The sequence below is a fragment of the Sebastes umbrosus genome, chromosome 3 (assembly GCF_015220745.1).
Source record: "Sebastes umbrosus isolate fSebUmb1 chromosome 3, fSebUmb1.pri, whole genome shotgun sequence".
NCBI classification, from domain to species: domain Eukaryota; kingdom Metazoa; phylum Chordata; class Actinopteri; order Perciformes; family Sebastidae; genus Sebastes; species Sebastes umbrosus.
Window position 1 is genome coordinate 13,052,866 of NC_051271.1, and position 13,539 is coordinate 13,066,404.

Consider the following 13,539-nt stretch of genomic DNA (forward strand, 5'->3'; position numbering starts at 1 on the left):
TAAAATCATATTTGAAAAAATAGGGGATTTCATGATTTTCTCTACACCCTGATAAATGTAGACAGTAACCATAGATGTCAGTCTTCATACAGAAAAAAATACTAAATATGTTGTGTTTTATGACAGATATTGCAATTATAATGTCTAATGTCCTTACCGCAACAAGACATGTTGTGGAAATGACATTTTTGCTTATATTGCAGATAAATGGCAGCTAGAATAGTCTGCTACATTAGCTTTGACTCTTAGCATCGAATATACATGAATTCAACAGGCAGAATATTTTTGGCATCATTAGGCAAAAATTCCATAATAACCTCTCAGCATATTGTAATTCAAGTGTTCTGAGAGACAACTAGACTTCTTCACCTCCTCATCGCTCTGTTTTCAGGCTTTAAAAAATCTAACCTGTGACGGAAGACTTTAACCAATCACAGGTCATTTTCAGAGAGAGCGTTCCTATTGAGCGTTCCTATTGGCTGTGCTCCGCCTGGTGGGCGGTGCTTGGTATTTCTTCAACTGGTCTCAACATGGCTGCCGGGTCCCAAATTTTCTCATTTTACAGCTAAACAGTACACTACAAGATGTTTCTGAAAACATTTGAGGTGAGAAATAGGCATTACAGTAACAGAATATTGATTCATATTTGAGTTCAAGAGTGATTGACAACCGGCTCTCATAGACGGCAGCTGGACGACAGACTCCAGATCAGTTCTGACTGGTTGTTTTCCTCCGGTTTGTGAAATCCTGCAAATGCCGTTAGGAGAACCGGAGGACACCGAAGGACACAGAAGCACATGATGTTTTTCTCTATTGTCAGGATATAGTGATCGTTTTGTAAAAATAACTTCTTTAAATCATATTTGCTCCAATTCTACCCACCCGCTGCTTTAAGTTATTTTTTTAAATGTAGTTCAAAATACACAATTACTAAGCTGTATAGTAAGGACACACAATAAATACTTCAGAAGAGAAGGTGATCTTAACCTTGTTTATCTTGATCTTGAGGGTCACCTATGTGGGCGGCCCAACCAGCCATGCATGTGCTCACTTGTTTACTTCTGTTTCCATTGAAACTAGATTTGTTTGGCTTTGATTAAAACCTTTAGGAAGGTCTCTGTTCAGTGTTGCGGTAAGGAATCAGAAGTGTGGGACAAGCGCATTTAGATGAAAAAATCATATAAATGATTTGTAAACAGATAAATAATTTTAATACGGTGTAAAGTAATATGTATATGAAACAGTTCCATTTGAAATAATGTAATTTTATAATTGACTTATGAACTCCCCCCCTCTTGTGATATTCACAACCTCGTAAGTGAAAAGTCTCTGAAAGCTCCGAGTTCACGAGTTGTGACGAGTTTGCTGACGTTGTCAGAAATGGCAGAGGCCATGGAAGTTAATATTTCAGTACATAATATGTGAATAGATTGTAATTTTAGTGCTATGTTGTTTTTCTTTGTAATTTCATAATAGGTTTGAGGAAAATGTTGATATTTCCAACGGCTTTATCTTCTTCCTCTGTCATTATGCCTTTGCATTTCCTGCATAATGTTACCTGCTTGCTACTATAAATTGTAAGCCTCTGTGGCTTCTAGACGCCGACAGTAACGTTAATATTGCTGTTGCTTAGCAGCGGCGTTCTCACGACTTAACCACTTCAACGCCAAGCATACCGTGTACACGACTTCCCACGTTGTAAACACAAGCTCAACAGTTTCATTTGGAGGCACTATAAAAAGCAGTGCTGCTACAATGATCTCAGGCTTTCTCTCTAGTGAGACGACAGCTGCAATCATTGATGTGAAACAGGCGTTTTATGGGATATTTGCTCTCTGATAAAGCCGTGGCAAAATGTTTTACAAAAGTATCACTGACGCTTTGAAAAACAGTAGTGTTCTGCGCAGGGTCAGACCACAGCAGTTTTCTCAATAAAAAAAAAGAGGAAAGATCTCTGAGGAAGAAACTTGTTTTGGATGCTGAGACAATCTAACAGCTTCCATAAAATCAATAGCAGCTACGATGAAATGCCATCAATTTAAGGCGTTTTGGATTCTGGCGCTGAAACTAAAGTTCAGTTTGTGTGATTGATTGGAGCAGTGTTGGGGGAAAAAATTGCTGTTGAAGACGATGGCCTCTCTCTGCAGAGTTTGCCCACCCACTGAGTTGGAAAGGTGCACCGATTACCTTGACTGTTAAGAGTCCCAGAAACCGTAAATGCAGGCGGAGTGCTTTAGCCTCGATGCTAAGAGCATGCTGGGCCTTTCTATGATTTTAAAAAAAGATTTTGGTTTGAGATTTGATTTAAAAAATGTGGACATGCTGGGAATATAAGTGAAAGGTGAGGCAGTTTTATTAACAGTCTCCGACTGAGAGTTTCTGAATAAAAGGATATGGCCTTGTGTATTCAGCTGAGCAAAGACTAGGCGCATTATTTCTCTTCACTCAGTCCACCTCTTTGCTTCAGACTATTAATCCATCTCAACAACATTAAAATGGATTACCATGAAATTTTGTACAGGCATTCATTGAATTGGCCATTCCATTGCAACATCAGGGCCCAGCACTGAAGCTGCGCTTCCGACATTTTGGACTGAAAGCGACTGCCGGACGCCAGTAAAACATCCGCCAGTAAAACGTCCGCCAGTAAAACGTCCACCTACAAAGTGCCGCACAAAAGTAAAACAAAATTCTATTGTCATACAGTTCATTTTCAGTCCAAAATGGCTGCAGCGGCTGTCAAAAAGCACCTGGAGTTTCGTGTCCTTGCTTCTAGACGGCCTCCCAGAGCCACTAGCATGGCTTAGCGTGGTTTGAAGGTGCAGTATTTACATATGTGACCTGATGGGATAAGTTGAAATTGATGGAGGGGGTGGACAGTGGTGGAAGAGATATTTTACTTAAGTAAAAGTAGCAATACCACAGTGTAAAACATACCTTTTCAGGTTTTCAGGTCCTAATTGACTGATTGTCCTAATTAGAAGAGTCTAATCTCTGCTATCGGACCCATGTGCTGTAGATAAAGCTATAAATCCTTTGTTTTTAAGGCTGAAACTGCCACTATTGTTTTCCATCAGTGAAGTAGAGCAGGGCAGAAAGGGAGAGAGGAAGTGTGAGAATTTTTGTATCAGAAAAAAAGTTGTGAATATGTTAGAATCAGATGAAGTAAAGGTGATGGAAAGGGAAGATAGCTATTTAAGAAAGGGCATCAAGAGAGATGGCATGCTGCTGCGCCCCGCCTCAAATGAAGCACTGACTACAACACTGAGATGTTCCCGCTTCCACAAAAGAACAGAACTGCTCTTACATTAGAGCTGCAGGTGATTTACTGGGACTCACTCAACCTGACAATCTGCTTCAAACTATTGTACTTTTCTGTCACCGATGGAAGACCTTGAGTAGTTGAAGTGAAGATAATACCAAATAGGTTGTCTAAGAGTTTTTGAGCCGATAAAGTCATCCTGACCAGCTGTGTCAACGAAATGCCATATACAGAACATCACTTTACCAGGAATTGCATATTAAAGGAGGGATGATGGGACAGAAGCACACTGCTCTCAGCATGAGTCAGCCTTCATTTGATTGTGCAAGCACTGACCTCCAGTACCCACGGCCATTATGAAAATGTCACAACTAAGTTTCATATTTTTGTAATGATGAAAAAAAGACTTTCTGTAGAGCACAATTTTAACAAATTATCTTCCTTTTACCCTTATTTTCCTCCGCACCGGTTCCCATAGTCACCAGCAGGGACATGATTCCTCACTGACATCCCATTTGTGATGTCAGTTAGCTGCCAGTTACATCCAGCCAAGGTGGACGAGTGCTTTCACCTTTGGCATTTTTCTAAACGCTTTTACTGAAGATGTGTCTGCCACAAATTGAAAAGAGCCTCCGCTTTCAACAAAATGTCAACGTGCCGAGAGCTTCACTGACTCTAATTTGAGCATTTTTGACCCAGTTAGTGGGGACCTGGTATTGTCTGTTACTACATTGAACTTTCAGTTTGTTGCCAAATGTTTAATGATCATTTGATTGAAATTGTGAAAGCCATTCTTATGTTTTTCTGGTGGTTCAGAGGGCCAAATGTTTTCTCTATTATGCCGGGTTGTGATAAATCAACTGTTGGAAGTGGGAGTTGGAAGTTTATAGCTTGTGTTAACCGCTGAATTAACCTTTTGTCTTTTTTTAATTGAAATTATAATTGAAAAGTACTGTACAAATTAGGAGTGACATATATTATCTGATTGAGTGATATATATTATATACACACACAAACACACTTCTGTCTATCTATATGACAACGTGAAATACCGCAGAGTGTTCTGATGATTTACAGTTAGCAGTTGTTTGCACTTGTAAACATGTCACGATCATAACTGTTGAATTGGGTTCAGCCTACATTCACGATGAAAACACATCAAATTCAAGGACTCAGAGATTACATTTAAACCCGCACATTGAGCATGTTATAAAAAAGGAGAACTTTGGTATTGGTGTTCTGTATCGCTCCAGACATTGCTTTACATTTAACGTCAGAAAGAGACTTGTTTCTCAGCTCATATAATTGACTGTGCTGATATTGTTTACCAGAATGCCTCCATAACTGATCTTAATTCTCTCAATGTTGTACATAATAGACGCTGTAGATTTATTCTAGGTTGTTCTTTTTTTACACACCATTGCACAATGTTAGATACGCTGAGGTGGCTCCCTCTGGATAAAAGATGTCAATTTCATCGGTATCAAATTATTTTTTAATTTCTGAACTTCAACTGTACATTATTTCTCTTCAGCAGCAATCCACTAGCTTTCATAACTCAAGTGACTTATTGACTATAAACAAACAATACATAATAGTGAATGTATAACATACACTTCTGCAACCAAAGCAACAGATTTGCATATATCAGATATCTATTTTATTAGTATTAGTATTTTCATCCATATATCTTCCAAGCCCACTTAACCATTTTTAGGAATTAATTATATTATGTATTACGTGTCTTTATCAGATAGACTGGCGACCTGTCCAGGGTGTACCCCGTCTTCACACAATGTCATCTGGGATTGGCTCCAGTCCCCCCTGCCAGCCTGAATAGGAAAAGCGGTTACAGATAATGGATGGATGGATGGATGGATGTCTTTATCAGGTAATTCAAAACACACACAAAGAGCTATAGAGATACTATGGAAAGACAACAAAAACTGTGACGGCTTGGGCTTGTGTTTGTTTTCCAGTGCTGATGGAGAAGTCATAAAGCAATTAGTAGAAATGCTCAGTTATTGACTTATTTTCAGGGACATACATTTAGCAGAGCCATTACCACTGCGAAATCTCCAGCTTGCCGTCATTGTGGCTCTCTTGTCACAGTCAATAAATTAATGTAAACACTGTTTCTTTGGCTATTAGTGATCACGTCTTCTATTCAGTGGTGACAAACAACAAATATGTCCATCATTAATCTGTATCACAACGAATGAAAACACATTAACTGTGGGACAAACAGGAATTATGTCAACAAGACATGTTGTTCCTACTAACGTCTGAAAGATTACAGCACAAAGTGAAAGGGTACAGGCCGTGCTGGGTTAAACCATCCCTTGGGGTCTTGGCCTAATCTTTTCCAGGGGCCCCGTTCCACGATGTAATTCTCCAGCATCCCGGGAGCATGTTTGGTCAGGATTAAATACAAATCTCATTAAAAACAGGCCTGCAAAGTTACCCATTTTTAGCAAAGTCAACCAACTTTTTGTAAACAATTTTCAACACATCTGTGAGTCCAAACACACATCCAAAGACGACTATGAGAAAGGCAACTTCATGGTTTATTTATGGCCATGCTAGCAGTGTGGCTCTGAAGGGATGTCAGTCCACCACTTTGGTGCGGACTGAAATATCTCAACAACTTTTAGATGGATTTACATGAAATTTTGTGCAGACATTCACGGAAATCAGACAATGAATCACCGACTTTAGTGATCCCCTGACTTTGTCTTCAATGCCAACATGAGGTTGATGTTTTTTTTAGAGAACTATCTTGACTACTGAACAGGGTACTGGACACAGTACTGTACTTTGTAATTGTAATCTATAGTGATTATTTGTATAAAAACACAATTCAAATTATTAGAAAATACATGATTGTATTTTTATTTGAATATTTGTTTTGATTAAAGAAAATCTTGGCATCAATAGCTTTAATGATGTATTATAAGCTGCTTAGAGCTAGTGTCTGTTAGCCTCCTGTCTGTTAGCCACCAGCCTTTGCCACAGCTCGCTAGTCCGCCACCTTCCTGTCCTGATGCGACCAGTCCAACGCCTTCCTTCCTCTGTTTTTTTAGGCTGAAGTTGCCACTATTCTTCTAGCCCTCCTGTTGTCTTCGGGTCAAATTGACCCGAAGACAACAGGAGGGATAAATCCACAGAAATTCAACATTAGGTCATGAAAAATTAACAAAAGTATGCTCATATTATTAATAATAGCCAGACAAGAAAACATTATTGTCAAATAATAGCCTTGTTCATTATCATCAGTTGGCCTGTTTAACCCTCCTGTTGTCTTCGGGTCAATTTGACCCGAAGACAACAGGAGGGCTAAAGGGGAGATGGCATGCTCCCGCGCCTCGCCTCAAATCGATCCATGACTCAACACTCAGACTCAGACGTTCCCACTTCCACAAACCAACAGAACTGCTCTTACGTCAGAGCTGCAGGTGAATTATTAGGACTCACTCTGACAATCTGCTTCAAACTATTGTACCTTTCTGTCACTGACGGAGGATATCTGATCAAACCGCTTCCACACAGTCCTGATGAAGCAGGTAAGCTGAGCTCCATCAGTGACGCTGGGTGTGCTCGGAGATAAAAACAGGCATGATATTTTCAATCAGAAACGGCAGTGAAACACTGATTAAGTTACTCCTAAAACTCTGTTTTCCTTTGATTGTGACTCATTTAGTCTTTAATATTTAATATCACAGAGAAACAGTTTTAGTTTTTGAAGCCAAGATGTCAGGGACGTTCTTTCATTACCTAGAATGGGTTATTTCAGTTAAATTCATAGTAGTCAGGGCAACTAAAGTGCAACTAAGGAGAGGAAGATCAGATTTGTGTGCTTTTAAGAAATACGAGCACTTTTATGATAGTGTTTTTACATTTTTTACATTTTGTCTACACACATTACTGATGCAAATACAACTTCAGCAGCATCAGAAAAGAGAGACCCGTGCGCAGGTAGAGGCCAATCAATATTTTCAGCTCCCTAACAGCGGTGTTAACATTGCTGTGATGTGCAGACTTTTGTTCACTGTACAAATGTGTTTGCTCTTTCAGTAACTCAAGCATTTCTGCTGTGATGAACGTACTGAGATACTCCGGGGGAGTATGAAGATTGTCTGGGGGTGTGACACTCTGACCTTCGAATGTGCACTCAGGGGCTTCAGAAGGTGTCTTTCTCCAAGAAAACAGTTTTTTTTCCTTGGGCAGTTGTTTTTTTCTGTCCAGGGTTCATCTTTGGTTGAGATACTTCATCTAAATCACCTGATTCACTACTTAACATGGCTCAACATGCTATCAGATGTTATAAAGCAGCTCTAAATCTTGCAAGGCCAAATGTTATGAAATGTATATATAACACTAAAATGCCCCATCCCCGGCCCTCTCATCAGAGGGCCGGGGATGTCATTGAGCATATGATCCCTCCACTTGTCTACTTCAGGCAGCCAAGTCGTCCTCGGTCATGCCCTCCTTTTAATGAAAATTTCTCATTTTATCCTCCTTTCATTATACCGACCTTTTCATCTTCTAATCTATCTGCAGTTTCTCTCTGGATCTGAACTGAACTGAAGTCACAGTTACATAAAACAAGCATGATGTGGGCGATGGACAACCTTTCCCTCCCGAACCTGCTCAAACTGTTTTTCAGCCTTTGCTAATTGTTGTTGCAATTAACCCTCTGAGACCCGCATAGATCCGTTTTTGTTTAGCCGTTTAGCAGGTCAACAGAAGATGTCACATAGAAGTGGTGTACATCATCTGAAAGCTGGGAACCTGAAAATTAATTTGAGATGCAGCTCGGCACTGTGTGTCAAGTTGTTCTCGTCATAAATCAGAAATAAACATGACTTAATTAATGAATTGATTCATTAAAATTAATTGTGAAATTGTATAGGGTTTGAGAACAGTATAATGGAAGTATATGATTGCCATTCCCATGCTCTATTATGTCTCATACGATGATGCAGAAATGTTGGGGTTGATACCATTTGTTACACAGATTTGTTGCTAAATTTAAACAGTTTTTACCACTCGAGAACTGGTAAAAATGATCAGTAATCCCTCTGAAAAACAATACCACATTAAGACAACCAATACCTTGAGGAACATCATAGAAAAAGCCATGCTGGGATTTGATATAAAAACTTTTCACTGTATTTGGAGATTTCTGCAAGAATTGATGATGAATGATTGGATGGCCACTTCTGTTCTGGAAACTGCTCAGAAACCCCCTTATTGTCAATCCACCTAGGAAACCTATCCATCCTCTGAATGCTCTAGGTCTCTAGTTTGTGGCTGTAAAGTTTCATGAGGCTGTGATTATCCTAGAGGTCACCTCAGGTCATTTTATACAGTGAGGTCAAGTTTAAAAAAATGGTCTAACCTTGTGGTTCCTCCACAAAGAATCACACAAAAGCAACAGTTTAAATCTTGTGTTTACCAGAAATGTGCTCATAAGTTTCTTAGAAATAAGTCATTCAGCATGAATAAAGCATTAAAAGTGACTAATCGACTAAAGAAATCTTAGTCAACTAAGACCAAAACAGCCGATAAGTCGACTAATTGACTAAGAGTGTGTTCCAATCCACGTACTTCCAGAAGTACACTTCAATGTAGTGCACTTTGTGCACTCTGTACTCATTTGAGTAGTGCGTAAATTTCAGCGGGGTAGGGTCGTCTCAAATCGAATACTCTGCGGCGCACTGACCGGAAATGACGATTGCAACATTTCAACGCGGCTCGCAACCCGCCAAAATATCTTCTGAAAGAAAATGAAAGCAGAGTGGAAATTACGTTTCCAACGTCGTCACCTACGTCTACGATGTGTCCTCCTGTTGGTTGAAAATGCAGCGGTATATTTACGTATTGTATTGTTTTATTCTGTTATCTACGTCTGTTTGAATAGTGGTCGTGGCTCCGCCCCTTCCGCTACGTAGCCAAGATGGCGACAGTTGAGTGTGGAAAGTGTCCAGCGTTCCACACTCAACGATCTGACCGTTTTGAGTACAACATCCGGGTACTTTGAGTGCACTGCATTTTGCCGTACTTCCCAGTGTGAACGCACTTATGCACTCAAAATAGTAAGTGTAAGTACAGAAGTACGCGGATTGGAACACACTGTAACAGTGGACAGCCCTACTTATTTTGATGCAAACTTAGCAGGAATGTAGCACAACATGGAAGTGAAAGCAATGCTCTGTTTATTTAAATGTGAAAGTGCAATAAAAATATTTTGTCCCTAAAATCTATGAATAATAATGATCTCAATATTGATAAAAAATAATCATGATTATCATTTCACCATAATATCTGTTAAGGGGAGACTTGTGGGTACACACAGAACCCCTTTTCATTCCCATATCTTGAGGTCAGAGGTCAAGGAACCCCTTTGAAAATGGCCATGCCAGTTTTTCCTCGCCAAAATTTAGCCTAACTTTGGAGCGTTATTTATTAGCATAAGATACCAGTATCTTCTCTCTAGCTCTAAAACTGCCTCTGAAAGACACTAAAGCCTCTGAAGAAAGGGAATATTTCAGTTACAGAATATTAACTTCAGAGCGTTCGATATGTTTGCAGGGTTGCGACTGTGTGTAGCGGAGCGGTCGTAGTAAGAGGAACATCATGTGGTTTCATAAATATGCTAGAGACAAGTGTTGCGGAGGCAATTAAAAATAATAACCTTTAATAGGCCTTTTTTTCGTCTGTTCTTCAGTTCACGGCTGTTACAGTAGAGATAAGGGAGTCTAGGTGTCTCAATACAATACAAAACGTTCAATCCTCCACTATAATGGGTAAATGATTGTTAATTACAGTACAGTAATTACCAGCTGCAGAAAAAACTGCGATAACAAACAGCTGAGTTTATATTAGGATTTTATTATTTAGTACATGTACACTGAAGAAACTGTACTCTTTTGTATTCATGCACCATTTTCAGCTAAAAGTGACACTATTAATATTTGATTTCATTCTCATAATCCATTACTTGGCTATGTTATTCCTTTTTGTGGTGCATTAAGAAAGATTCTCATGTCAGAAAGCTCATTTTGTTGACGTCTGGCAGCTTTGAGCTATCATGACACCAATTATAGCTGCACATTAACAGGTCTTTTAAATGTGGTGACTTCAATGTTTATTGCTCTTTTGTCATTTTGAAATGTTAAGTAACTGCTTATTCATCATCAGTTGAAGGTCATTATTGAGTCTCTCCTCACTCTTGTGTACTTGTGTACTTTATTGTGAAGTGTTAGCGGAATATTGTTTATATTTTTAAGATATTGAAGGCAGCCAAATTCAAGTAAAAGAAGGCTGCATTTCTCTGCTGCATTTGGAGAAGCTGTGACAGTGGGCATATTTGATCCTGAAATACAGACCTCGAGGGTGTCCCTGAACTGGGACACAGCTCCTGTGTTTGTGTTTGTTATATTTCTGATTTAATCACGTCTTACCTGTCCATCAGATGCCCCCCTTGTGTTTTCCCTCTCTGGGCACCTGCACGTTATCATACGGTGTTTAATCATCCTTTTTTCTTCCTGTTGTTTGAAAAATAGTCTGAGCTGCATTGTTTACCTGTTCACTCAGTTTGCCGTACTGACTCCTCTGGTTTCATTTCATCACGTTATTTTGTCTATTTTATACCCGCTGGCAGCTTCATGCCTGCCTTCCTTTCTGAGTAACTTTGTGTAACTTTCAGTTTTGCCTCCTGGAACTGCATTTGAGTTCATTCCTGCTGTCGCAACACAAAATAGCTCAACATACGGCAGCACAAATGGACAACAAACAAGATGTGCCAACAGGAGGGCTGCGGTCGATAGTCTATTTTGCTTTGGAAGGTTCCCAATGGAGTGAAATGACCTGGAAGTATCTCAGTAGCAGCCGTGATAATAGCTGGTCGAATCCTCTAAATGCTAAGGAAAGGTGCTTCGATGCTTCCTTTCTTATCTCCTTTAGCGTAGGATACACTGGACCATCCTTTACCAAAGAAAAGGAGATAATGAAAACAAACAATATGCCTATCTTGCACATTATTTTCATACGGTCATATACTAATTGGGATTCATGTTGATAAATATGAGTGGACAGTGACAACTCTTTTGTTTTACTTTATTTTTAATTATTTATTTTGAACATGTAACAAATACCTAAGTAAAAAAACTAAACAAGAATAACAAAGAAAGGTAACGCTTCATTTTACAGGTCCGCAAATTTCATGGTGATAATTAGCAAATAACCTATTTGAAATTTCTTTGTAATTGCTGCCAAATTACCCCAAATATTTACCTGAAAATTTGTCAAAAATTACTTTATTTAATAATTATATTCCGCGATTTCCCAATAGCTGGTAATTTATTTAATACATTTCCAGGAAAAGAGTAGAAAGATAATTGATGTGCTTTATTTCTATGTCTGCTGATAAATAGATAATAATTAGCAAATAACTTCTTTCAAATTTCTTAAAAAACTCCCTGAATTATTACATTAGCTACCAGGTTACATTTGTGTAGACAATAAGTTGCATAATGGTTAGATTTGTGCTGATCAGAAATGTCTTCTATTAGTTTTGGTTTTCCACCTCCGATGAAGAGCAGCCGCTTCTCAAGCCTAAGGGCCCTATTTTTAACCATTATATGCTATTTTAGCATATAATTATAAAATGATGTTTATAATAAAGTAATATTCGATCATTTTTGAGGTAAATATTGGGGTAATTTGGAAGTAATTCCAAAGAAATTTCAAATAGTTTACTTGCTAATTATCACCTAACTACCATGAAATTTGCGGACCTGTAAAATGAAGTATTACCAAAGAAAATGAACAGTGAACATGTAGCAACCTGTCAATAGCAACCTTGTCCATGTTAGGTCAGATAATCCTTTATTATATGTTGATAAAGTGTTCCAGCAGCAGAAGGACCTGCGGTGTCTCGCTTTCACACACTGCGGGTGAGAAAAGACATTAGGACGTAATTTGTTTTACATTTTTGACAGCATCTGAGATCATAAGTACTGACTGTATTTATACACAGTTACCTCTGTTCATCCCCCGCTGCCAAAGACTGAAAAAGATTTGACTGCTGTGAGCAATTACCCCACCGACACACACACATACTTCACACGTAGCTACCATATTGCACATTTATCAGTGTTGCACATACCACCATATATGCTGCTACTTAAAGTGGCAATTCTTCAAATTTCAGTCTTTTCAGAATTTCTATGTGAGTAAAAACAATGGAGTTGTGTTCAAAGTTTAGCAGTGTGGAGTCTTTTTGTTGATACATGAGCTTCAGGTATTCAGAATTGTGTGCATAGTTACATTTTTGTGTGTATACAACAGCATTTTTTTCCCCGGTAATGTCACCACAGACACCCATTTGTAATACTGCAAATATATAAATTAGGTATGTCAATCGATTAAAATATCTAATCGTGATTAATGGCATGATTGTCCATAGTTGATCAGGAATAATCATGCTTTTTTTTATCTATTCAAAATGTACCTTAAAGGGAGATTTATCAAGTATTTAATACTCTTATCAACATGGGAGTGGGCAAATATGCTTGTTTTATGCAAATATATGTATATATTTATTATTAATCAATTAACAACACAAAACATTGACAAATATTGTCCAGAAACCCTCACAGGTACTGCATTTAGCATAAAAGATATGCTCAAATCAGAACACGGCAAACTCAATTGTCTCATTTCACAGCTAAACCATACACTACAAGATGATTATAAAAACATTTGAGGCGAGAAATAGGCATTAAAGTAACAGAATATTGATTCATATTTGATCAGCACGGCCTAGTTTGACCGTTTGGTCGGAGTTTGCGAGTGATTGACAGCCGGCTCTCATAGACAGGAGCTGGACAGCAGACCTCAGATCAGCTCTTACTGGTTGTTTTCCTCCTGTCTGTGAAATCTTGCAGATGCCGTTAGGAGCACCTAAGGACACAGAGACACATGATTTTTTTCAGGTTACCTGTTTCATGTACTACTGTCACGATTTTATAAAACTTTTTTTAATCATATTTGCTCCAATCTCGCCTACTTCAGCTTTAATGTTGCACACTGCTGAAGAGCTGCTTATCAGATTTCCATTGTTCCAAGCACAATCACAACAAAGATCTATTCTAGTCTACTCAATAAGAAAAAATGTTTTCCAGGTTATACAGACAAACATCTAAATTCAGTGAAACATACAACTTTCATAAGCATGAGCAAAGCCACATTTGCATATTCAGCCAACTTTG

At 38.6% G+C, this 13,539-nt stretch overlaps 1 long non-coding RNA gene across 2 annotated transcripts in view; it reads left to right on the forward strand.

Annotated features, from left to right (window-relative positions):
* Positions 1–1,334: 1,334 nt before the first annotated feature.
* Positions 1,335–13,539, forward strand: part of LOC119485483 — a 29,690-nt gene continuing 17,485 nt past the window's right edge. The window contains exon 1 of one of the 2 annotated variants that reach the window (XR_005206277.1): positions 1,335–3,320. This is a non-coding gene — a long non-coding RNA (uncharacterized LOC119485483). Of the gene's footprint in view, positions 3,321–6,625; positions 6,718–13,539 lie in introns of those variants that run through there. The other variant, XR_005206278.1, reaches the window with a different exon arrangement.